The following is a 25,613-nucleotide window of genomic DNA, read 5'->3' on the forward strand; positions in this document are numbered from 1 at the left end:
ACGTGACCATAAAAATAAATGTGAAGGCCGGGCATAGTGGCTCATGCCTGTAATCCCAGCACTTTGGGAGGCTGAGGCGGGTGGATCACCTGAGGTCAGGAGTTCGAGACCAGCCTGACCAACATGGTGAAACCCCGTCTCTACTAAAAATACAAAAATTGCCGGGCATGGTGGTGGGCGCCTATAATCCCAGCTACTCGGGAGGCTGAGGCATGAGAATTGCTTGAACTAGGGAGATGGAGGTTGAAGTGAGCCCAGATGGCGCCATTGCACTCCAGCCTGGGCGACAAGAGCGAGACTCCATATCAACAAATAAATAAATAAATAAATAAATAAATAAATAAATAAGAGCCTCCCAGGAGTGGCAAAGAGAATAAAGCTGCTGCACATCTGGACAGAGCAGTGCCTGTGACTGGGTCGGGAAAAACGGCAACTACTTTTAACACACTGCGAGTCTTACAGGAGAGAGCCATGGCTGACTGAGGCCCTTCACAGGAATGGAAGGGATGCCTCCTGCATCTCTGACAGAAGCCAATCTGTCCTGGAAGTGAGAGAAAGTGGCCCTCACCAGCTTGTTTCTGAGATAGTTTGGGGCATGGAGCCAGAACAGTACCATTTTATTTTCTTGAACTCCTTCCCCCAGGGTCTTCCCTATGCCTTTCAGAGAACTGTACTCTCACTCTCTTCCCTGCCCTTAGATGACAGTGCCTTTTGCTCTGTGCTCCTTGGATCACCCTCCTTTGTCCCATGCGTGCCACCATGAACCCACTCTGCAGCCCGGACCCAGCCTGCCTGGAGGGATGGTCAGACAAGTGAACTCCATCTCAGGAGCGATGGGTGGAGAGGAATGGGGGCTCACAACACACCACACCACACCACACTGGACAGTGACAGGAGCCCCAGCATAGCCAGAATGGAAGACTTTGAGGAAGAAGCATGGGTACCTGATAGTGGGAGAAAAGACGATCAAATGGCCTCCCAGGGGCCTTCACCAGATTCCCCAAACACCAGCAGACATTAAAAGGGGAGGTGGGGCTGCGAATCGGAGACTCCAATATTTGAGAGGCAGGTGTTCCGAAGTTTCAGCTGTAGATGTGGCCCAAGAAGCTAGGCTACTGGACTATCCAGTTAGAACTCGGGGGTAAAGAAGATTTCAGCAGCATTTAAGAATGTTTACAAACCCCCAGATGGAGAGCACATGTCTGGGGATGAGGGGTGAGAGCAAGAAACAGTACTCCCTCCCCACCCACAACCATGTTCCTGCCCCCAAGCCAGCTCTTCCTTCCTGGGCAGCCACCAGCAGCTGAGGGACACGAAAGAAGTGCAGTGCCTCTGACTGCCTCCCAGGAGCCCACCCCGACATTGACTCTAAAGGGGCTAAACATACAGTGAAGTGACATTCTTCCCTTTGCCTGAAAATTAGTGATCAGGGCTTCTGCCAAAAATATCTTCTATATTCCAAGGGGATGAGATTTAAATCAAGATTGAGATTGAAAGTGTAATTTTAGATTAAAATTTAATATCCAAGAGACACCTGAAAGTTACAGAATCTTACCAGGATGCTGTGAGGGATGGGAAAGAGATTCAACAGAGCATAGATAAAAGAAGAGTCTGGGGGAAAATAAAACTGCTCATGCTCACACCTCTCTGGGCTGAGTCTTCTCAACCAGTGAATTACAGGGAGGCCTCAGCATGTCATCCACTCCCTGAAGTTCCAGATGGGCTGGTACAGAGGATTTGCTCTGGAAACAGATATGCCGGGTGCTCCTCTTCTCTCACCTTCTGTGAGAGAGAGGGAGAGGGTAAGAGGCAGGGAGAGGAATGGAGCCCACACTGTGTTGAGCTAATGCTTCTCATCCATCATCTCCCTTGTCTAGGCAACCTATTTATCAGATGGCAAAACTAAGCCTCCAAGAGTGGAAGCCATGAGCTTAAATGTTCTTACATTTACATCTAGCTCTGTCTGACACAAAGCCACACCCTTTCCTCTCTGTCACAAATAGTATTGGATTACACTGACATGCCTGAAAACAACCCTCATCTTTCTCTTTATTTTCCCCAGTTCACATCACTCTGCACAAGCCCTCTTCCCTGAGGAGCCTGGCTTTGTTGCCATCAGTAATGCATTTCCCAACATTTTCCTGGACATCAGCTATCATACTGAACACTCACCAACCTGCTCTCACATCCCTGCCTCCTACAGAGAAGACGGCCATGAAGGCAGATCTTTCTTCAAGAGCTGCAATTCTGAGCCCCCACTGGGCAGTGCCTTTATCATGTGAAAACATGCCAGCAAAGAAAAAGGCAAAATCTTCTCTATAAAACATCAGTCTGTTTTCACAGGCACAACTCCCTAAACTTAGACAACCAGCCCAGAAACTGTGGCTCCCAGAAGGAATTTCTTCCAGGAAAACTTGGCCAGACCTAAAACAGCTCATTTTCTTCCTGAAACTGTCTCCTGCCCAGTCTGCAAAAGGCTCAGCTGAGTGGGAAGCTGTGGTTTTTCCTTCATTCATTCATTTACACATTGGACCGCTGTTTGCAAGTCCACACCTGGCCCTGCCTGTGCTAAGCAGGAGGGGAGTGATGAGCACAGAGGCTCAGGCCTGGGGAGATGTAGGCAAGTCCAGTGAGCACAACACAGGGGTCCCAAGGAGCTTGGCACAGCAGCAGAGGGCCAAATTCGAATTCAGGGGGCCAAGAACAGGCTGGGGAGGTGATGTGTGGACTGAGATTTGATGGACAGATATTAGCTAAGAGCATCTGTGCATGCCAGTGTGCTTTGAGGAGTGATGTAGGTGCGGCACACATTGGGGTAGACTTTGTTCAAGTTCAAAAATGGTTTCTTGGCAGGGTGAGGTGGCTCACGTCTGTAATACTAACACTTTGGGAGGCCAAGGTGGGCGGATCACCTGAGGTCAGGAGTTTGAGACCAGTCAGGCCAACATGGAGAAACCTGTCTCTACTAAAAATACAAAACTTAGCCAGGCATGGTGGCGGGCGCCTGTAATCCCAGCTACTTGGGAAGCTGAGGCAGGAGAATCCCTTGAACCCAGGAGGCGGAGGTTGTAGTGAGTAGAGATGGCGCTACTGTACTCCAGCCTGGGTGACAGAGCAAGACTCCGTCTGAAAAAAAAAAAAAAGATTTCTTCTGCTTCTGTAAAAGATGGCACGTGACAGGGAATTTACCCTCCTGCCTAAAACAACCAAATATCCAGATAACATATAAAACAAGGATTTTCAAGACACTAGCATCTGGCTGTGAAAAACAGAGATCCCCAGGAGATGGGAAATCAACAAGGTGCCCTTTCTGACTTGAGAGAGCTCAAGGCTGTGGCGCAGAAGGGAGAGCCCAGGGGGCTGGAGTCCACAAGATCCAGTGCTGATGAGGACAGAGGTGCCCAGGAAAGAGTACTGGAGATGTGTGGAGGATCCCGCAAGTATTCAGCAGAGTTCTGACCAGTGCATGAGTGTGTGTGAAGAAACTGTGTGAGGCTTGGGGGTGGAGCATCTAAGGAATTAGAGGGAGCAGCACCCAACAGGGCCAGAAATGGTGCCTGTTCCCAAGGCCAGCCTGCAAAGTGCCATCGTGAACATGGGTCACAGTGACAAGTCTCTGACTTTAGCCCAGCTATGAAATCCCCACAATCCCCATCAATCAAAACCCTGCCTCTCAGTGTTAACCATCCCACGTGCTCCTGGCCAGCCCGCACTCCCTTCCTCTGCCATCCCTATCCACACCTCTCCCCTTGGGTAGTCCCTGGGCCTGTGACTCTGAAGTGGACCTCACCCTTCCTGGCTGAAGCTACGGCTTCTCTTTCCACTCCATTGCACACCGGCTATTCTTCCCTTCTTCATTTCTCCAACTCCTGCCTCAGCCTCCCAAAGTGCTGGGACTACAGGCATGAGTCACCATGCCCAGCCCATTATTCATTCCTAATCATTGCTCTGAAGACAAACTGTCTTCGTCACACCAGTTTTGGACATTCTCTTCCTTGGCCAAGGTGCCCCAGTGTGAGTGACTTTTCTTTTTTGTGTGTGTGTGTGTGCTTGTTTTAATTGACAGATAAAACTTGTATATATTTATCATGCACAACACGTTTTGAAATATGCATACAATGTGGAAAGGCTCAATCATAATACACTATTACCTCATGTACTTACCATTTTTGTGGTGAGAACACTTAAAATCTCTCTTAGCAATTTTCAATTATACTTGTTATTAACTATAATCACCACATTGTACAAAAGATCTCCTGAATGTATACCTCCCATGTAACTAAAATTTTGTACCTTTGACCAATATCTTCATATTCTCCCTCTCCTTTTTTAGGTTTCACATGTAAGTGAAATGCAGGATTTGTCTTTCTGTGCCTGACTTACTTTAACATAATGACCTCCAGTTCCAACCTTTTTGCTAGAAATGACAGGATTTCATCCTTTTTTTTTTTTTTTTTGAGATGGGGGTCTCCCTCTGTCGGCCAGGCTGGAGAGCAGTGGCGCAATCTCAGTTCACTGCAAGCTCTGCCTCCCGGGTTCACGCCATTCTCCTGCCTCAGCCTCCCGAGTAGCTGGTACTACAGGTGCCCACCACCAAGCCTGGCTAATTTTTTTGTATTTTTAATAGAGACGGGGTTTCACCGTGTTAGCCAGGATGGTCTTGATCTCCTGATCTCGTGATCTGCCGGCCTCGGCCTCCCAAAGTGCTGGGATTACAGGCATGAGCCACTGCACCCGGCCTGATTTCATCCTTTTTATGGCTGACTAGTATTCCATTGTGTATATAAGACATATTTTATTTATCCATTCATCCACTGATGAACACTCAGGTTGATTCTGTATCTTGGCTATTGTGAATAGTGCTGCAATCAACATGGGAGTGTACATACCTCTTTGATATAAGGATTTCATTTCCTTTGGATATATACCCAGAAGTGGAATTGCTAGATCATATGGTAATTCTATTTTTAATTTGTTGGGGGATCCCCTGCTATTTTCCAGAAAGCCTGTACTAATCTACATTCTCACCAACAATGTGCAGGAGATCCCTTTTCTGCACATCCTAAACAACATTTATCTTTCATCTTTTTGATTAAAGCCCTTCTAAAATATGTGACGTCATACCTCACTGTGGCTTGAATTTGCATTTCTCCAATGATTCATGATGTTGAGCATTTTTTCATACATTTTTACATACACATTTGGCCATTTGTATGTCTTCTTTTGAAAAATGTCTATTCAAGTCTTTTGTCCATTTATTAATCTCGTTATTTATTGTCTTGCTGTTGTTTGAGTTCTTTACATATTTTGGACATTAACTCCTTATCAGATGTGTGGTTTGCATCTGATAAGTGCAATGGGAGAATTTCCTCCCATTCTGCAGATTGTCTCTTCACTCTACTGATTGTTCCATTGGCTGTGCAGAAGCTTTTTAGTTAGATGTAATCCTATTTGTCTATTTTCACTTTTGTTACCTGTGTTTTGAGTGTCATATGCAAGTAATCTTCACACAGACTAATGTCATGGAGCTTTTCCCCTATGTTTTCTTCTAGTAGATTTACAGTTTCAGGTCTTACGCTTAAGTCTTTAATCCATTTTGAGTTTATTTTTATATGGTGAGAGATAGGGGTTGTGAGTGCCTTTTCCTTATAGCTCTTTTGTTTGTCTCACAGTTTCAGATGATTTGACACCCCCTTTTCTTAGGCACTTGGCACAGACCATCTGAGGACTGGTTAGGAGACAACAGTTGTAATACTGATTGGCCTCACTCAAGATTGTCACTCAATACTGGCCTTGCACAGAGTCCCTGAGCCTTGGAGTACTTGATATTCATACTCCTGTCAGAGCTGCTGGGCTGCTTTCTTCCCCATAGTACACATTGCCCAGAAGGCCACCAGGAGGAGGAGACTGGAAGGAGGAGATGGAGGAGGAGGAATAACAACAGATGATTTGCCAAGCTCTGCCCCATCCCCGTAGTGGACTGCAGCAGCATCCTACCCCACATGGGTGATCTCAAAGACAGTCAAAAAGAACCATCCTCACAGCTGCCAAAGCTTTGAGAGGAACATTTACTGTCCAGTTGCCTAAAAGAAAACATTAAGATGCACAGAAGTCCAGTCTGCTGACTGTTCGGAAACCACTAGTCACTTCTACTAGTACTGCAGCATTGACCTTGGGTCTTCATTCACCTCTTCCCCAGTGGAAGCCAGGGACAGCCCTCTCTCTGGTCATTGGCAGTAGAGAACAAGCCCATTAACAATGATTTGGTCTGAAGTGGCTTCTGTTGTGTGGGAAACTTAAAGGTCATGGTCACAAAACATTAACTGTAGAATATCAAGCTAGGAAAGAGTGCATGTCGGGAGGCAGAGAAATAATAAACACATTGAATATTTTCCCTTCATGCCTCTCATTATTTGATTAGTTGGAGCTTGTGAAACTTAAGCAGCTCCAAACGATCTCAATAGTTATCAATAAGAGAGTTCTACAGGTATTGGATATGTTTGGCTATTATCTCAAGTACCATGCATTGCAGGTCTCTAGATTGAACATCTATTTCCCTTGTTCTTCTCTGCTCATTCCAGCTTGCTGATAATTTTACACCCAGTACTTTCATTTGACTGGTATTAAGGGACTCTTCATTCTTCTCTTCCCCAAGTATTCTTCTCTTCATTCAATACGTTCTGCCCATCCTCATGATTCCAGCATTTCATTCCACCATCTGCGTTTATTTTATCTCCTCTCTAATACTTTACTTTCATTTCTCCCACAGTTTCTCCAAGTTTTCACATGTGGTAAAAGAAGCTCTTTATCTCTTGAAACATTTAAGTCCTTGACTAAAGAAACATGCTCTCAAAAAGCACAAAACTATTTGATTAAATAAACTCTCAAGAATATAGCATTAATATAAATACTTGTATACTCTCATTTTTTTTCAAAATTGGAAGAAATTTATTTCTCACTAAGTTTCAATTGTTGTTGGCATACTTAAATACAGCCTCCCCTACCCTCATATATATACACATATATATACTACATATACAAACATATGTATACACATACACACACACACATATATACAGTCATGCATCACTCAACCATGGAGATATATTCTGAGACGTGTCATTAGGCCATTTTGTCATTGTGCAGACATCATAGAGTGTACTCACACTAAATGATGTAACCTACTATGCACCTAGGCTATATGGTATAACCTGTTACTCCTAGGCTACAAACCTGTACAGCATGTTAGAATACTGTAGACAATTGTAAATAACACAATGGTAAGTATCTGAATCCAAACACAGAACTGGAACTGTAAAAAATACAGTATAAAAGATTAAAATGGCACACCTGTGTAGGGTACTTACCATGAATGGAGCCTGCAGGAGTAAAAGTTGCTCTGGGTGAGTCTCAGATATTCCTTTATAGCAAAACAAGAATGGCCTAATAAAGTTGTCTGTTTATTATTAAGTTGTGTAGACTCTGGTTACAAGTCCCTTATCAGACATATGATTTGCAAGTATTTTCTCCCATTCTGTGGGTTCTCTTTTCACTTTCTGGATAGTATCCTTTGAAGTATAAGTTTTTCATTTTGATGACATCTAATGTATCTATTTTTTGTTGTCATTGCTTATGCTTTTAGTGCTATATTTTTTTCTTTACAGAGGTAATCAAGTTACAGTGCTATATTTAATAAACCATTGTCTAACCCGAGGTCATGAAGATTTACCCCTATGTTTTCACCTAAGGGTGTAATAGTTTCTCTAACATTTAGATCTGTGGTCCATTTTATGTTAGTTATATATATATTGTGTGAGATAGGGTGTTCAACTTCATTTTTTTTTTTTTGCATGTGGATATCCAGTTGTCTCAGCAAAATTTGTTGAAAAGACTATTCTTTCTTTCATTAAATTGTCTGGGAACCCTTGTTAAAAACCAATTGACCATACATATAATGGGTTATTTCTGCATTCTAATTCTATTTCATTGATCTATATGTCTATCCTTATGGAAGTATCACACTGTCTTGGTGACTGTAACTTTAGAGTCAGTTTTAAAATTGGAAACTGTGAATCTTCAAACTTTGTTCTTATTTTTCAAGATTGTTTTGAATATTCTGGGTTCCTGGCATTTTCATATAAATTTTAAGATCAGCTTGTCAATTTCTGGGGGGAAAAACCAGCTGGTACTTTAATTGGAATTGTGTAGAATCTGTAGAACAATTTGAGGAGTATTGTCACCTAAATAATATTATCTTTCAATCCATGAACATGGAATGTCTTTCCATTGATTTAGGTTTTATTTAGTTTATTTCAACAACATTCTGTAGTTTTTAGTGTAGAAGTCTTGTGCTTTATTGTGAAAATTATTCCTGAGTCTTATATTATTTTTGATGTTACTACAAATGAAATTTTTAAATTTCATTTTTTGATTATTCCTTCCTAGCATATAGACCTACAATTGAGGCCAGGTGCAGTGGCTTATGCCTGTAATGCCAGCATGTTGGGAGGTGAGGCAGAAAGATTGCTTGAGCTCGGGAGTCTGAGACCAGCCTGGGCAACATAGAGAGATCTCATCTCTACTGGAAAAACAAAATGTTTTCAATTAGCCAGGCATGGTGTCACACACCTGTAATCCCACCTACTTGGGGGGCTGAGCCAGGAGGATAAGTTGAGCCTGGGAGATAGAGGCTGCAGTGAGCTATGACCATGCCACTACCCTTCAGCCTGGGTGACAGAGTGAGACCTCACTTAAAAAAAAAAAAAAGAAATACAGTTGACTTGTATACATTAATCTTGCAATACATTAATCCTGCAATAATTCTGAACTTATTAGTTCTAACAGTTTTGTGTGTATGGATTACTTAAGATTTTCTATATACAAGATTATGGCATCTGCAATTCTAGTTTTACTTACTTTTTTCCAGACTGGATGCCATTTAGTTTATTTTCTTGCCTAATCCACTGGCATGATCCTGCAGCACAATGTTCAATAGATGTTATAAGAGCAAACTTCCTTGTCTTGTTACTGATCTTAGTGAGAAAGCATCCAGTATATCATTATTCAGTGTGATGTCAGTTACGGATTTTTTTGTCAATGCCCTTTATCATGCTAAGAAAGTTCCTTTCTATTGCTACTTTGTTCTCTATATGTCATAAAATAGTGAAATGATTTTGTGAGATTTTGTGAAATGATTTTTCTATGTCTATTAATATCACTAAGGTTTTAAAATTCTATTCACATGGTTTAGTACATGGACTGATTTTTTTTAAATGTTAAACCAACCTTGCATTCCTAGGATAAATCCCACTTGGTCACGGCATATAATCCTTTTTAAATATTCCTGGATTTGGTTTAACAGTATTATATGGAAGATTTTTGCATCTATACTCATAAAAGATATTAATTTGTAGCCTCCTTTTCCTATGATGTATCTTATTGGTTTGGATATAAGGGTTATGCTGGCCTCATAGAATGAGTTGGGAAGTTTAATATCCTCTTTTATTTTTTGGAAGAGTTCATAAAGGATTTGTATTTATTATTTAAACATTTGGTTGGATTAAACACTGAAGCCATCTTCAGTATGCCTTCTATTAAAATAAAAATAGTTTTCATATTTTAAATTACACAATGTAGAAATTCTAAGCTAATTTTAAAAGATTAATAAATACATGCTCAGATGTGTTTACAAAACTTTATTAAGTCACTGTGTACCTCTCACCTCTCAATATCTGCATTTGTAGATATAAATTAATAGCTATGATTTTAAGTTGGTAATTTATATTTAACATTCATTGGCTGGAGTTATCATGTGAATATTCCACTCAGCTAAGAGAAAGAAAGGAGGAAAGAATGGAGGAAAATGGAGAAAAAAAACGAGGAGGGTGGGGAAGGTGGGTAGGGGGAAGGAAAAAAACAAAGAATCAATTTGTTAGAGGTCACACTGTTGTTAAGCACCTGTCTGTAAATCAGATCCCAGCAAACCCTTGCTTCTTTCACTCTGGTCCTGTGTTGACACAGTGTCATCTCCTGTGCAAATCTATAGCTATTATAGACTGCCAACTACTTCTCTTCACACTTGACAATAAAGCCCATTTTCTTTTTTTTTTTTTTTTTTTGAGACGGAGTCTCGCTCTGTCACCCAGGCTGGAGTGCAGTGGTGCAATCTTGGCTCACTGTAAGCTCTGCCTCCTGGGTTCACGCCATTCTCCTGCCTCAGCCTCCCAAGTAGCTGGGACTACAGGTGCCCACCACCACGCCTGGCTAATTTTTTGCATTTTTAGTAGAGATGGGGTTTCACCGTGTTAGCCAGGATGGTCTTGATCTCCTGACCTCGTGATCCACCTGCCTCGGCCTCCCAAAGTGCTGGGATTACAAGCGTGAGCCACCATGGCCAGCCAAGAATAAAGCCCATTTTCTAGAAGAAGATCTTATATCTGATGCTGCCTTTTTCATCAAACAAATGGTGTGGCTGGCCTCTCATCAAATTGTCAGTGTGATAAAGTGAAAAGAGCCTTGGGGTCAGAAGATCTAAGCTCTGAACAAGATTCTTGCTCCAAAGTTAGGAAACCATTGCATACTACCTTTCCTTTCCGGGTCTCAGTTTTCTCATCATTAACATGAGAGGTTGAGCCAGACTGGCTCTAAAGTGACTTTCGTGATGTTGCATTTGGGGACAGTTCCTCTGTGTCACTGCAGAAATAGTCCTCAGAGGCAATTTGCTCCATGGTTATAAGAAGGGCCCTTGGAGTCAAAGACACCTGAATTCCAATTCTGGCTCCACATTTTATTGGCTGTATCACCTTGGAAAGTCTATTATGCTCTATGAGCTTCAGTTTTCTCATATGTAAAATAGGGAGCATTTAAAAATACCTCCTTTATAGGGTTCTTTTATAGATTTAGTGAGGTAATTTGTTGTGGTAGTAAAAAGTAGGCACTCAAAAAATGTTAGCAACATTGTTAGGTGCTAGGCCCTTTACTGAAGCTACATAAATAAACAAGACAGGGCCTGCTTTTGAAGAGCTCCCACTCCAACAAAAAAGGCAGAAATCGACACAGAAAATTTTCAAAACAACATAATGTGTTCCACAACAGAGGTTTGTATAATAGGTGAAAGACGCTGTGGGAACACAGAGGTTAGAGTTTGAGGGAGGGAGGGAAGATTTCTCAGTGAAGATAACATCCCAGGTGTGCTGTGAAGGATAAGTAGGAAAAAGCCCATGGGAAGAAAGAAGTGGAAAGACATTCTAGCTGGAGAGGGCATCCTATGCACAGTCACAGAGACCTGGAGTAGCAGGAGTGTTTTAAAGAAAAAACAATGCAGTGTGGCTCCAGTTTTAGATATAAGGAGAAAGATAGTGAGAAATGAAAATGGAGGAAGCAGTATGAGCCAATACGAAGAGGGTCTCGTTAAAAGGTAGAATTTAATTCTGTTTGCAATGAACAGCCCACAGGGGAGGGCCATGGTGAGTGTTCTGTTTGAGGAAGATAGTTTGGAACTCTGGCAGCCTGTGGGTGGTCTATGGGGAGAAGATTAATAGAAGGAAGGAAAAGAACAGAAGGGAAGTGCTTCCATATGAGGGTGGGTTCTCTGCCATGGCAGTGGAGAAATTGTGGGTAACAGCATTAAAGGTCCCAGGCCTCCTTCTTCCAGAATCCTCAGTCACCAGTGCTCCAAATGGGATGCTTCTGTTCTACATGGCAGCCCTGGGGAGAAAGGCAATAGGAAATAGCCATTGTTTGAGCACCATCTGTATTCCAGGCACTCACTCACAGAAGCATCATCTGCTGGCTAAGTATAGAAATTCACTACCAGGACACACCACAGTAATAATAGCTACAGGCAAGATCATTGATGAATGCTAAAAATTAGTGAGAAAAACTTTCGGAAGAAATAAGATTTGAATAGCCTCAAAGTATCTCCACCAAGATATTTATTAGTTATCCTGACAGTTTTAACATATGTCCAGAAATTATTCGGTACTCTCCTTCTTCAGGACATTGGAACTTAATTCTCTTTCTTTTGAGTGTGGACTGGACTTAGTGACTTATTTCTAAAGGCTAGAATATGGAAAAGGAAAAATAGAGGAAACTGGGAGACATCCCCTTAATCAAATGATCTAGGTTAACATCACACATAATAAGTCATGTTGATATCATATGTACCCTGTGATATGATAAGATGGGAGGGACACTTCACCTCTTATGTATTCATAACTGCAGATTCATCACGAGAGAAGATCAGATGAATTCAAATTTGAGGCCATTCTACAAACTAATTGACCAGTACACTCTAAAAAGTGTCAAGATCATGCAAGTCAAGGAAAGTCTGAAAACAGTCACAGGTTGGAGGAGATTAAGGAGACCTGATTAGACCAGTACACTCTAAAAAGTGCCAAGATCAGCCGGGCGTGGTAGCTCATGCCTGTAAACCCAGCTCTTTGGGAAGCCAAGGTGGATGGATCACCTGAAGTCAAGAGTTCCAGACCAGCCTGGCCAACATGGTGAAACCCCGTCTCTACTAAAAATACAAAAATTAGCTGGGCTTGGTGGCACGTGCCTGTAGACCTGGCTACTCGGGAGGATGAGGCAGGGGAATCGCTTGAATCTGGGGGGCAGAGGTTGCAGTGAGCCGAGATCGCGCCATTGCATTCCAACCTGGGCAACAAAGTGGGACTCTGTCTCAAAAATAAATAAATAAATAAATGTTTAAAAGTGCCAAGATAGTGCAACTCAAGGAAAGTCTGAAAACAGTCATAGGTTGGAGGAGACCAAGGAGACTTGACAACTGAAGGCAAAGCAATGTCTTTGACTGGATCCTGAAACAGAAAACCAAACAAACAAAAAAAACAAACAAAAAACACTAGCGGATAAACTGTGGAAATCCAAATAAAGTCTGTAATGGGTGACTAATTGTCCTGGTTTGCTGGGACTGAGGGGATCCTGGGGCATGGAACTTTCAGTTTGAGGGCCTTTGTTTTGTTTTTGTGAAACAGAATCTCGCTCTGTCACCTGGGTTGAATTGCAGCGGCACGAGCTCAGCTCATTGCAATCCCCGCCTCCCAGGTTCAAACAATTCTCATGCTTCAGCCTCCTGAGTAGTTGGGACTACATGCATGCACCACCACACCTAGCCCTCAGTTTTAAAATCAAAACAGCCCAGTTTGTCTGGAACTGAAGGCTTTCCTAGGATGCAAGGTTTTCAGTGCTAAAAATAAAAAAGGAAGTCCCAGGAAAACCTGGATGAGTTGGTAACCCTAGTAATACAGTATTACAATTGTACCAAGGTTCATTTCTTAGCTTTGACTAACATACCATGGTTGTATAAGACGTCAACATTTGGGGAAGCTGGATGCATGTTTACGAGAACACTCTGTATCATCCTTCTAACTCTTCAGTAAATCTAAAATGAGTTCAAAGTGAAACAAAACAATTGAACTAAGTTTAAAAAGTGGAGCTGGTGTGAGAATAAATATAAGTATCCTAGTATCGTGTCCGGAATTGGTGGGTTCTTGATCTCACTGACTTCAAGAATGAAGCCACGGACCTTCACAGTGAGTGTTACAGTTCTTAAAGGTGGCACGTCTGGAGTTTGTTGCTTCTCATGTTCGGATGTGTTCAGAGTTTCTTCCTTCCAGTGGGTTCGTGGTCTCGCTGGCTCAGGAGTGAAGCGCAGACCTTCACAGTGAGTGTTACAGCTCATAAAGGCAGTGTGGACCCAAAGAGTGAGCAGCAGCAAGATTTATTGCAAAGAATGAAACAACAAAACTTCTACAGCGTGGAAGGGACCCCAGTGGGTTGCCACTGCTGGCTCCAGCAGCCTGCTTTTATTCTCTTATCTGGCCCCGACCCACATCCTCCTGATTGGTCCATTTTACAGAGAGCCGATTAGTCTGTTTTACAGAGAGCTGACTGGTCCATTTTGACAGGGTGCTGATTGGTGCGTTTACAATCCCTGAGCTAGACACAAGAGTTCTCCACCTCCCCACTAGATTAGCTAGATACAGAGTGCTGATTGGTGTATTTACAAACCCTGAACTAGACACAGAGTGCTGATTGGTGCATTTATAAACCTTGAGCTAGATACAGAGGGCCGATTGGTGTATTCACAATCCCTTAGCTAGCCATAAAGATTCTCCAAGTCCCCACCAGATTAGCTAGATACAGAGTGCCAATGGTGCAGTCACAAACCCTGAGCTAGACACAGGGTGCTGATGGGTGCACTTACAAACCTTGAGCTAGACACAGAGTGCTGATTGGTGTATTTACAACCCCTTTTCTAGACATAAAGGTTCTCCAAGTCCCCATTAGACTCAGGAGCCCAGCTGGCTTCACCCAGTGGATCTGGCACACGGGCCGCAGGTGGAGCTGCCTGCCAGTCCCGCCCCATGCGCCCGCACTCCTCAGCCCTTGGGCGGTTGATGGGACCCGGCGCTGTGGAGCAGGGGCAGTGCTCGTCAGGGAGGTTCAGGCCGCGCAGGAGCCCACGGCAGTGGGGGAGACTCAGGCATGGCAGGCTGCAGGTCCGGAGCCCTGCCCCGCGGGGAGACAGCTAAGGCCCGGCTAGAAATCGAGTGCAGCGCCGGTGGGCCAGCACTGCTGGAGGACCCGCACCGCAGCTGCCGGCCCGGTGCTAAGCCCCTCACTGCCCGGGGCCTTCAGGGCCGGCCACTGGCCGCTCCGAGTGCAGGCCCCCTGAGCCGAGGCCCACCTGGATCTTGAGCTGGCCCACAAGCGTCAGGGGCAGCCCTGGTTCCTGCCTGCGCTTCTCCCTCCACACCTCCCCACAAGCTGAGGGAGCCGGCTCCGGCCTAGGCCAGCCCAGAAAGGGGCTCCCACAGTGCAGCCGCGGGCTGAAGGGCTCCTCAAGCGCGGCCAGAGTGGGCCCCGAGGCTGAGGAGGCACCAAGAGCGAGCAAGGGCTGCGAGGGCTGCCAGCATGCTGTCACCTCTCAGTATCTTCACTTTTCATGGCGAAGAGTTGTGAGATGCAGGCAAAGCCTCAAGAAGGGACCAGAGATGGAAAAGTCTGTAACTAGACTCCCCTCTCTCCCCTCTGTCTCTCCAGGCTGCAGGAGCAGATCCCGCTCCTCTCCCAGCCCTTTGTCTCCCAGCAGCCCTGCTTCAGTCTTCTGGCCCCACAGCTTTCTCTTTCTCCACGCACATAGCTGTCCAGCTCTCCATGACATCTGCTCCCAGCCTCGGCACTCAGCAAGTAGAGTCTCCAAGTCCCACTGTAAATTCCAAGTTGAGCAAAGCTGGGTCTTGTGCCCAGCTCTGACCCCAATCACTGATAGCTAGAGTGTGGGTGACACAGTCTGTGCCCTTCCATCTGCAAGGTCTAAGGAGGTGGGTAATAGGGCAGGCGAATGGGTCATCAGAACAGTAATGTTCATAGTGGTAAGAGGTGGGAAAAAAATACAAATAATGTTAAAGGACAAATAATGTTTGTATTGTGCATCTTAGTGTTGCCTCAAGTAAGCAAAGACATTTTGTAAACAAAAATAAGTTTAAGGTACATACCCATTAATGGTCAAGTCAAAGACCAACAGCTGCCATTCCCTGCCTGAGTCACATGCAGACTCCCATGCAAGATCCCCTACTGGCCCCCTCCTCTCCAGTCGCAGGGACCCTTTCCCTCTGCTTCCAAGTGGTATGGGAGGCGTGGCCTCCTACTTCCTCTATTTTCTTTCCAGTCTTAATGTAATATAAATTCTGTATCTTGCCTTACTCAGGTCTGCCCTTTTGAATCTTAAAAGCCCGTTTGAGGAATCAAATAATATAAATTCTGTATCTTGCCTTACTCAGGTCTGCCCTTTTGAATCTTAAAAGCCTGTTTGAGGAATCAAATAACTGAAATCTGACTATTTCTTGTCATTTTCCTTCCTTATCTTACTTAGCCTGAAGATTGTGTGAACGTCTTGATTGACTACAAGTAGAAATCAGGGACATGCATGAGGAAGTGGGGAGGGGATGCATTAAGAGCAATATTTTGAATTGGACATGTCAAACGTGTGCCCGAAAACGTGTTTAATGTGAGGAAAACCTGCAACAGACCTACATGTTTTAAGTGTGTTTAGAGGTGGTTCCATCTCGGAGAGAAAAAATAAATATATTTTGTAATCCCCAGTTACTTCTCTCAAAAGATACAGTATCTTTGCCTCTATTCCTTAATTTTTTTCTTCTCCTTCACAACCAGACAGTCAACTGGTTCAAGCCCAGTGAGTGTCCGATTCTGGAACAAGATTTATTACTTTCAGCACACCTAACAATTTCCATCTTTAACTCTATTGCTTTAAATTTATGAAACTTACACTTCATATCTGCACTTTCATTTTTTTTCCATCTTTCCTTCATTTTTATAAAACAGGGACAAAATGCCACCAAATGTTTAAGCAACTGCATAAAGATGCCCTGGACAAATAAGGTATGCTGTGGCCAAAACTGGACTGTTGGCCAGTGGGTAGTGCAAGAAGCACCTGTTGAAAGGGTCATTCATCAATTGATGAGCAGATGTGTACATTCGATAATGCATGGTTTCTTCCCCATCTTATGTACTGTATTAGATAAGCTTAATTTCATGAAAGTTTTATGCACTTGTTGTAAAAAGCTAAACAGAGTTGTGTGAAGAACAAGTTAATTCTCCAGCCCTCTCCCATGCCCCTCCATACCCAATGCCATACATGGAAATAACCAATGTTTGTTGCTTGGTGTGTTTCTTTCCACACTTTTCTCTATACAAACATAAATGTGTATAAATATATGTACACAAACATTTTGTGCTTTGTTGTGTTATTTTTAATTAGACATCGCACATTAGTTTCCCAAAGGTTATAGAAATTCACACTTCCACCAGCAATGTTTCAAAGTGCTTATTTCTCACTACCATGGGGTGTTCTTACTATAGGGGTGAAGAGAATTTTGCTCTCCCTCTGAAGGTTTGAGTCTGCTGAAATGAACTGAAAATAGATCAACAGGAGAAAAGGCATATAAATGTATTAATATGCATAAGCACAGAAGCCATGCAAAATATGAGACTTAAAGAAGGGCCAGATGGTTGAGGCTTAAATACCTTCTTCTTAGGGGAGAGGAAGATGGGTGATGTAGGCAATGGTGAGGGGGTAGTAAATGATTTTCAAGGGAAAGGAATGGGTCCGAAGAGCAGACAGCAGTTTTTAAATGATTGTTTTAGGAAATTGAATGGGACTGGCAAGTTGTGGGAAGGTGAGGGGTAGAATTGCACTGTGAACAAAGGTCATCTAATTATGCAGATAAACTCTTTCAAGGCAATCTCGGAGATACCCTCAAAAAAATAGATGGGCCAGGCGCAGTGGCTCACGCCTGTAATCCCAGCACTTTGGGAAGCTGAGGCAGGCTGATCACGAGGTCAGGAGATCAAGACCATCCTGACTAACATAGTGAGACCCCGTCTCTACTAAAAATACAAAAAATTAGCCAGGCGTGGTGGCAGGTGTTTGTAGTCCCAGCTACTCAGGAGGCTGAGGCAGGAGAATGGCATGAACCTGGGAGGCGGAGTTTGTAGTGAGCCGAGATCACACCACTGCACTCCAGCCTGGGCAGCAGAGCAAGACTCTGTCTCAAAAAAAAAAAAAAAAAAAAAAAAATAGATGAAAAGTTTGTCTGGGTATGGTGATGACATGTAGTCTTTCCTCTTCTCTGGTGGTTAATCTTTCCTGGTTATTTAATGAGATTCCTAGGGAGGGGGATTAAGATAATTCCATTTCTTTTGGAGAGAAGTTTCCTCAGTCAGATAAGGAAATTCCAGAGAGAGAGCCTCTCCCCGCACTTTGGGGACAGGGGAGAAACAAAAGAAGATTAGAAAATCCTTGGTTCTGAAGCAGCTTCTAAGATCTTTCAATTTATTTTAATTCAAAGTGCTCAGCATGCCAAAGCACCATACTTTTGGGTATTGTTTTCTGAGCATCAACATTATCAATTGTTTTAACATTTGCCGATTTAATGAGTGAACAATGAAATCTCATTCTTTTCATTTGCATTTACCTGCTTCATTAGTGAGATTAAGCATCTCTTCAAACGTTAATTAGCTAACACTGTGAATTGTCTCTTCCTAATCTTTGCCGGGTTTTTTTTCTCCTGTTGAGTTGTCTTTTTCTTCCTGTATTAGTTTTCTATTGCTACCATAATACATTACCATAAACTCAGCAGCTTAAACAACACAAACTTATGTTCTAGAGGTCAGAAGTCCAAAACCAGTCTCAATTGGACTAAAATCAAGGTGGCAGCCAGATCGTGTTTCTTTCTGAACATTCTAGGGGAGAACCTGTTTCCTTGCTTTGCCCAGTTTTTCAAAGCTATCCACATTCTTTGACTTGGACGCTCTCATCATCTTCAAAGTCAGCAATGACAAGGCAAGTCCTTCTCACACTACTGTCTCTTGTTCTCTGCAGCCAGAAAAGGCTTTTGCACGTAAGGTCACATTAGATTGAGCCCACCAGGATAATCCAGGATAAGCCCTGCATCTCAGAGCCCATTAATCACATCTGCAAAGCCTTATTCATAGGTCCAGGGGATTAGGGCATGGACATCTTGGAGACCTGTGACTGTCTAATACACTGATCAATGTATGGAAGCACTTTTTTAAAAGAATATAATCTCATTGGCATAAATGTTGCACACATTCTTTAACCTATTATTTGATCTTTCATATTGTTTATGACTCTACCCTTTTTAGAATGATGTCTGCTCTCTTCAGACTTGCAAATAACTTTACCTTTTACCTTTCTTGTGGCTGTGTACTTCTGAGACAAATAAGTTTCCTGAATTTCCTAATTTAAAGCATAAGTAGCATGAAGAGCCAGAATCACAATGTCAGTGATATTCACATCCTCACCAGATGTCTAATAGAAAATTTAGGGTAACAACTGGAATTAATCCTGACAGTGAGGTCATTTGGGTAGTCTTGGATTAATTTGAATACCTTGGACTCTCAAATTCTTCTGAGTCATCCTTTACCAATAGAAGTCTCCCATGTCCCCTCAGTTTTGACCTGCATAGCTCTGCCTTGCTTCAAGACCCTAAGCAAAGCAGGGTCTTTCTGTGTTACCAGAAAGGGGTCTTAATCCAGACCCCAAAAGAGGGTTCTTGGATCTCACACAAGAAAAAATTCAGGGCAAGTCCATAGAGTGAAGTGAAAGCAAGTTTATTGAGAAAGTAAAGGAATAAATGGGTGACTACTTCATAGGCAGAGCAGCACAGAGGGCTGCTGGTTAGCTATTTTTATAGTTACTTCTTGATTACATGCTAAACAAGGGACAGATTATTCATGAGTTTTCCAGGAAAGGGGCAGGCAATTCCTGGGACTAAGAGGTCCTCCCCTTGTCAGACCATACAAGGTAACTCCCAGACATTGCCATGGCATTTGTGAATTGTCATGGTGCTGGTGGGAGTGTATTTTAGTGTGCTAAAGACATACTAAATTATAATGCTATCAGCATTACAATTAGCATATAATAAGCAGTGAGGACGACCAGAGGTCAATTTCATTGCCACCTTGGTTTTGGTGGGTTTTGGTTGGCTTCTTTACTGCATCCTGTTTTATCAGCAGGGGTCTTTTTGACCTGTATCTTGTGCTGACCTCCTATCTCATCCCAACCTATCTCAGGAGGTTATCATGCTTAACTTCCTGGGAATGCAGCCCAGAAGACCTCATCCTTATTTTGACCAGCCCTTCTTCAAGATGGAGTCGCTCTGATTTGATTGCCTCTGACAATTATCTTACCTGCAATCAATAGGATTGTAATTGTGAAAGTGAGGGACAGAACTAGCTGGATTTCCTAGGCCAACTAAGAATCCCTAAGCCTAGCTGGAAGGTGACCACATCCACCTTTAAACACGGGGCTTGCAACTTAGCTCACACCTGACCAATCAGAGAGCTCACTAAAATGCTAATTAGGCAAAAACAGGAGGTAAAGAAATAGCCAATCATCTATTGTCTGAGAGCACAACGGGAGGGACAAGGATCTGGATATAAACCCAGGCATTTGAGCAGGCAATGGCAACCCCCTTTGGGTCCTCTCCCCCTCCCTTTGTATGGGAGCTCTGTTTTCACTCTATTAAATCTTGCAACTGCACTCTTCTGGTCCATGTTTATTAGAGGTCGAGCTGAGCTTTCGCTTGCCGTCTACCACTGCTGTTTGCCACCATCGCAGACCCGCCGCTGACTTCCATCACTCCAGATATGGAAGGGTGTCCGCTGTGCTCCTGATCCAGCGAGGCGCCCATTGCCACTCCTGATCGGGCTAAAGGCTTGCCATTGTTCCTGCATGGCTAAGTGCCTGGGTTCATCCTAATCGAACTGAACACTAGTCATTGGGTTCCACAGTTCTCTTCCATGACCCATGGCTTCTAATAGAGCTGTAACACTCACTGCATGGCCCAAGATTCCATTCCTTGGAATCTGTGAGGCCAAGAACCCCAGGTCAGAGAACACGAGGCTTGCCACCATCTTGGAAGTGGCTTGCCACCATCTTGGAAGTGGCTTGCCACCATCTTGGAAGTGGCTCACCACCATCTTGGGAGCTCTGTGAGCAAGGACCCTCCGGTAACAAAAGGAGTCTCATTCTCCAGCCCCCACCACTCCTCCTTGCTAGAAAACCCATAATTAGGATCAGATCCCAGCCTAACCTAGGGGTGTGGATATAAATATGACATTAAAAAGGAGCTAACACCCTGAATTCCAATCTTCTGCTAATTTATAACAGCAAATACTTAGGGATTATTTATGGAAGGGATACTAAGGGAACTAGACCAGGGAGGAAAGAACATAATTGTGATCCCAAATTAATATATCCATATGGATACTCTAACTAGACACTCTGATGCAATATATTAGATAAAGCAGTGGCTCTGTTAGACTTCAAGAATGGTAACCTAAACTGGATTCAGCGATGGCCTGTATTAAATCAAGTGGAAGTGCTAAGATATTTTGGCATAATTTTCTTGGAGAAAATAACTCAAAGATTAGAAACATAGCAATGTTGCAGTGGATTTACATGTGTGATCTACTCCTGCATAACCTAAATACGTCTCCCAGGAGACACAGAGAAACTTTATTTAATGAGGCATTAAGAAGTATATTGATGGCCGGGCACTGTGGCTCATGCCTGTAATCCCAGCACTTTGGGAGGCCGAGGTGGGTGGATAACCTGAGGTCAGGAGTTCGAGACCAGCCTGGCCAACATGGCGAAACCCCGTCTCTACTAAAACTACAAAAATTAGCCAGGTGTGGTGGCGGGTGCCTACAATCCCAGCCACTTGGGAGGCTGAGGCAAGAGAATTGCTAGAACTCGGCAGGCGGAGGTTGCAGTGAGCTGAGATCGCACCACTGCACTCCAGCCTGGGCAACAAGAGCAAGATGCCGTCTCCAAAAATAATAATAATAATAAGTATATTGATTAGGAACACCAGCATCATTATCAAAGCTCAGTAATGGCTGTCCTCCACTGGCCAGGGGTGACATTTGTTGATATTGCCACAGAAATGGGATCCTTTCTTTCAGTAGAGGTGGTGGTATATTGCAGTGTTCCTGAGACATTAGCATGCATCAGAATCACCTGGAGGCTTGTAAAAACAGATTGCTGGGCCCCACTTGCAAAGTTTCTGATTCAGTAGGTCTGGGTGGGGCCTGAGAATTTGCACTTCTAACAAATTACCCGGTGATGCTGATGTTGTTGGCTTAGAGCCCACAACTTGGGAACCAGAGAGAATACTTGAAAGGAATAGAGGAAGTAGAGGCACTCAACCACAGAGATAAGGGAGGTGCGGGTACAATAACCAGCAGCAGATTTAAATGATTTCAAAGTGTTTTAACTCATGGAGATATCCGTCAGTGGTCAAATCATCTTACTGTTCCTATGACTGAAATAGACTGGGAGACTACCAAAGTCCTACTGTTTTCTGTTCAGTTAATCAATAAACAAAAAAACAAAGATTAAGTCTGGTGACAGCACAAAGATTCCTGTCCTCTCATCCAATTCACAGTGTTTTGCTACTTCACCGACGTGGAGCTGCTTGACTGAAAGGGAATCCAGCTCCCGTATGGAAGAGTCCTAGGACACTGCCACAAGTGTGCACAGTAATTCTTCCTTCATACTCGCCATGGGACCTTCAGGCAGAGGGCTGATGGTGCATGGAGAAGGGACTGCCTGGGCTTGTCAGAGATTACTGGACATTGACTCTAAATTGACAGTAATCCCTAAGGACTCAAAACACCACTGCAGTTCAACTGTCGAACTGGGGGTTTTGGAAGGCAGGTGATACAGAGAGCTTCTGCCTTAGTCCGTTTTCACAGTTGGCCAGTGTCCATAAACTCACTCTGTGATATTTACCCAGTTACTGAACACAAAATATATGCTTTCAGTTCTCAACATGGGGAGCTCTGCTGGTTTAAAGCCCATAATTACTAAGGAAGAAATGTTTCTACCAGAGGACACTGGAAGTTGAATCTTCCGCTTGGCAATTTTGAGCTCCACGTGCCACTGAATTTAGCAAGCCACAAAGGAGACTATACAGGCTGGGTTCCCTGCTCCTAATTATCAAAGAGAAATGGGGCTGCTGATACCCAATAGGGACAAGGGGGAGAATGTCTGAAACAATGGAATATATATTTATTGATATACTTTTATATATAATATACTATTTATACACACATATAAATAAAATAATTGCCAACTAAAAATTTTGTAGCCATCATAAAAGTCTTTTATGTCCTTCAAAATAAAGACAAACTAGATACTTTTTTTCAGATAATCAAAAACCTAACAGACCCATGTTGAAACACTAAACACTAAAGGAAAATTTTCAGGCAGAAGAAAAACAATTCTAGATGGAATCATAGATTTCCAGAAAGAAAGTAAAAGTATTAGAAAGAATATTATAAATACACATGCACACACACACACACACAGATCTAAATGAACACTGTATGAAACAGCAATAATTATGACGTCATGTGGGGTTTAAAAACAGACATGCAATTTTTAAGATACATGAGAATAAATAGTACAAAAGGCAAGAGATACACGAAGTACTTGAAAGCCCTTGAATTATCAGAGTGTGGAAGATCATTTTTGCTAGGCTTTAATAAGTCAAGAATGCCTACTGGAATCTAAGGTAACCATTTTTTTAAAACTGCAAAAAAAGATAAACCTATCAAACTAATAGAGAAGAATGGAATAAATAAAAACTATTTGATGAATCTATAAGAAAGCAAGAAAGGAAAGAGAAAGAAATATAGACCAGGTGGGGCCCATAGAAAAAAGTAAGTAAGAGGATAGATTTAAACTCAAATATATTAGTAATTATATTTAAAACAAATTAAATATTCCAATTAAGAGGTAAAGGTTATTATTTGGATTAAAACTCAACTATTATATACTTTTTACAAGAGATACACCCAAAATATATGGATATTAAAAAGATGAAAGTAAAATAAAAAAAAGTACCATACAAACCCTGATTTAAAGAAAGCTGGTATGACTGTAGTAATTACTATCAGACAAAATTCATGCCCGTAATCCCAGCACTTTGGGAGGCCAAGATGGGTGGATCCCGAGGTCAGGAGATTAAGAGCATCCTGGCTAACACAGTGAAACACCGTCTCTACTAAAAATACAAAAAAATTAGCCGGGCGTCGTGGCGGACGCCTGTAGTCCCAGCTACCCGGGAGGCTAAGGCAGGAGAATGGCGTGAACCCGGGAGGTGGAGCTTCCAGTGAGCCGAGATGGCGCCACTGCACTCCAGCCTGGACGCCAGAGCGAGACTCTGTTTCAAAAAAAAAAAAAAAAATCAGACAAAATGAACTTTAGTCACGCCTGTAATCCCAGCACTTTGGGAGGCTGAGGCAGGCAGATCACGAGGTCAGGAGTTCGAGACCATCCTGGCTAACACGGTGAAACCTCGTCTCTACTAAAAAATATAAAAAATTAGCCAGCGTGGTGGCGGGCACCTGTAGTCCCAGCTACTGGGGAGGCTGAGGCAGGAGAATGGCGTGAACCCAGGAGGCGGAGCTTGTAGTGAGCCGAGATCGTGCCACTGCACTCCAGCCTGGGCTACAGAGCCAGACTCTGTCTCAAAAAAAAAAAAAAATGAACTTTAGGACCAACATGCTGTAAGTGATAATGTGGGGTATTTCATAATTATCAAAAAGTCAACAATCAGTACAATTGAAAAAATATAAATTTGTATGTGCCTAATGATATAGCATTAAAATAAATAATTTAGTAATTAACAAACCTAAAAGAAAAAAATGAGTCCATAACTGTAGTGTGAAATTTTTAATATACTTCTCTCCATAACTGAAAGAGTAAATAAACAAAAAGTTTAAAATGAGAATACTTAAACAGCATGTTTAGTATACATTACCTGACATATATAAGATACAATAACCTAAACTGCAAAATATACCATTACTTTCAAATGCACATAGAAAATTTACCAAAATCAGGCCGTGCACGGTGGCTTATGCCTATAATCCCAGCACTTTGGGAGGCCAAGGCGCGTGGACCACTTGAGGTCAGGAGCTCGAGACCAGCCTGACCAACATGGTGAAACCCCGTCTCTACTAAAAATACAAAAATTAGCCAGGTGTGGTGGCGCATGCCTGTAACCCCAGCTACTCGGGAGGCTCAGGCAGGAGAATCGCTTGAACCTGGGAGGAGGAGGTTGCGGTGAGCCGAGATCGTGCCATTGCACTACAGCCTGGGTAACAAGAGTGAAACTACATCTCAAAAAAAAAAAAGAAAAGAAAAGAAAATTTACCAAAATCAGTCATATACTAACTCATAAAGCAAGCACCAACAATTTTTAAGAAATTAATATCTTCCAAAGTATATTCCTTAACTGTAATGGAAATAAGCTAGAAATCACTTTTTAAAAAAAGGTAACTAGAAAATTTCCAAATCTTTAGAAGTTAAGCAATATACTTCTATATAGTACATAAGTGAAAGAAAAAGTTACAAAGGAAATTAGAAAACATCTGGAACTGAATGGCAATGAAAATATGACATATCAAAATTTATGGGATTCAGTTAAAGTTATGAGCAGAAGAAACTGTTTACCATTAAGTGAACATATGAGAAAAGATGCAATGCCAAAAGTCAAGGCTCTAAACATCCATCTCAAGAAGTTAGAAAAAGAACTGCAAATTAAACTCAAAGTGGAAGAAAATAATAAAGATAAGAACAGAAATTAATAAAGTGGAAAACAAATGTAGAACAGAGAAAAATCAAGAAAGCCAGAGTTCAAAATCAAGGCTTGCCCTTTGAACACTTGAATGAGATTTGTAAATTTATAAATCACTGGAAAAACTTAATCATTAAAAAAAAGAAGGTGCAAGAAACCACTATCAGGAATGGAAAGGGGAATTAAAAAGAAAATTAAGTGAAAATAATGTGTAATCTGTTGTCAATACATTTACAATTTTAGATAAAAAGAATGAATTCATAAGAAAAAAAGAAATAGAAATTTGAATTGTACTATACATTTTAAAGAAATTAAACCCATATCTGAAAGCCTTTTATTAAAAGATTTAGGCTTAGATAACTGCATTGGTGAATTCTTCCAAACATTTAAAGA

The sequence above is a fragment of the Pongo abelii genome, chromosome 8 (genome assembly GCF_028885655.2).
Source record: "Pongo abelii isolate AG06213 chromosome 8, NHGRI_mPonAbe1-v2.0_pri, whole genome shotgun sequence".
In the NCBI taxonomy this organism is placed as follows: domain Eukaryota; kingdom Metazoa; phylum Chordata; class Mammalia; order Primates; family Hominidae; genus Pongo; species Pongo abelii.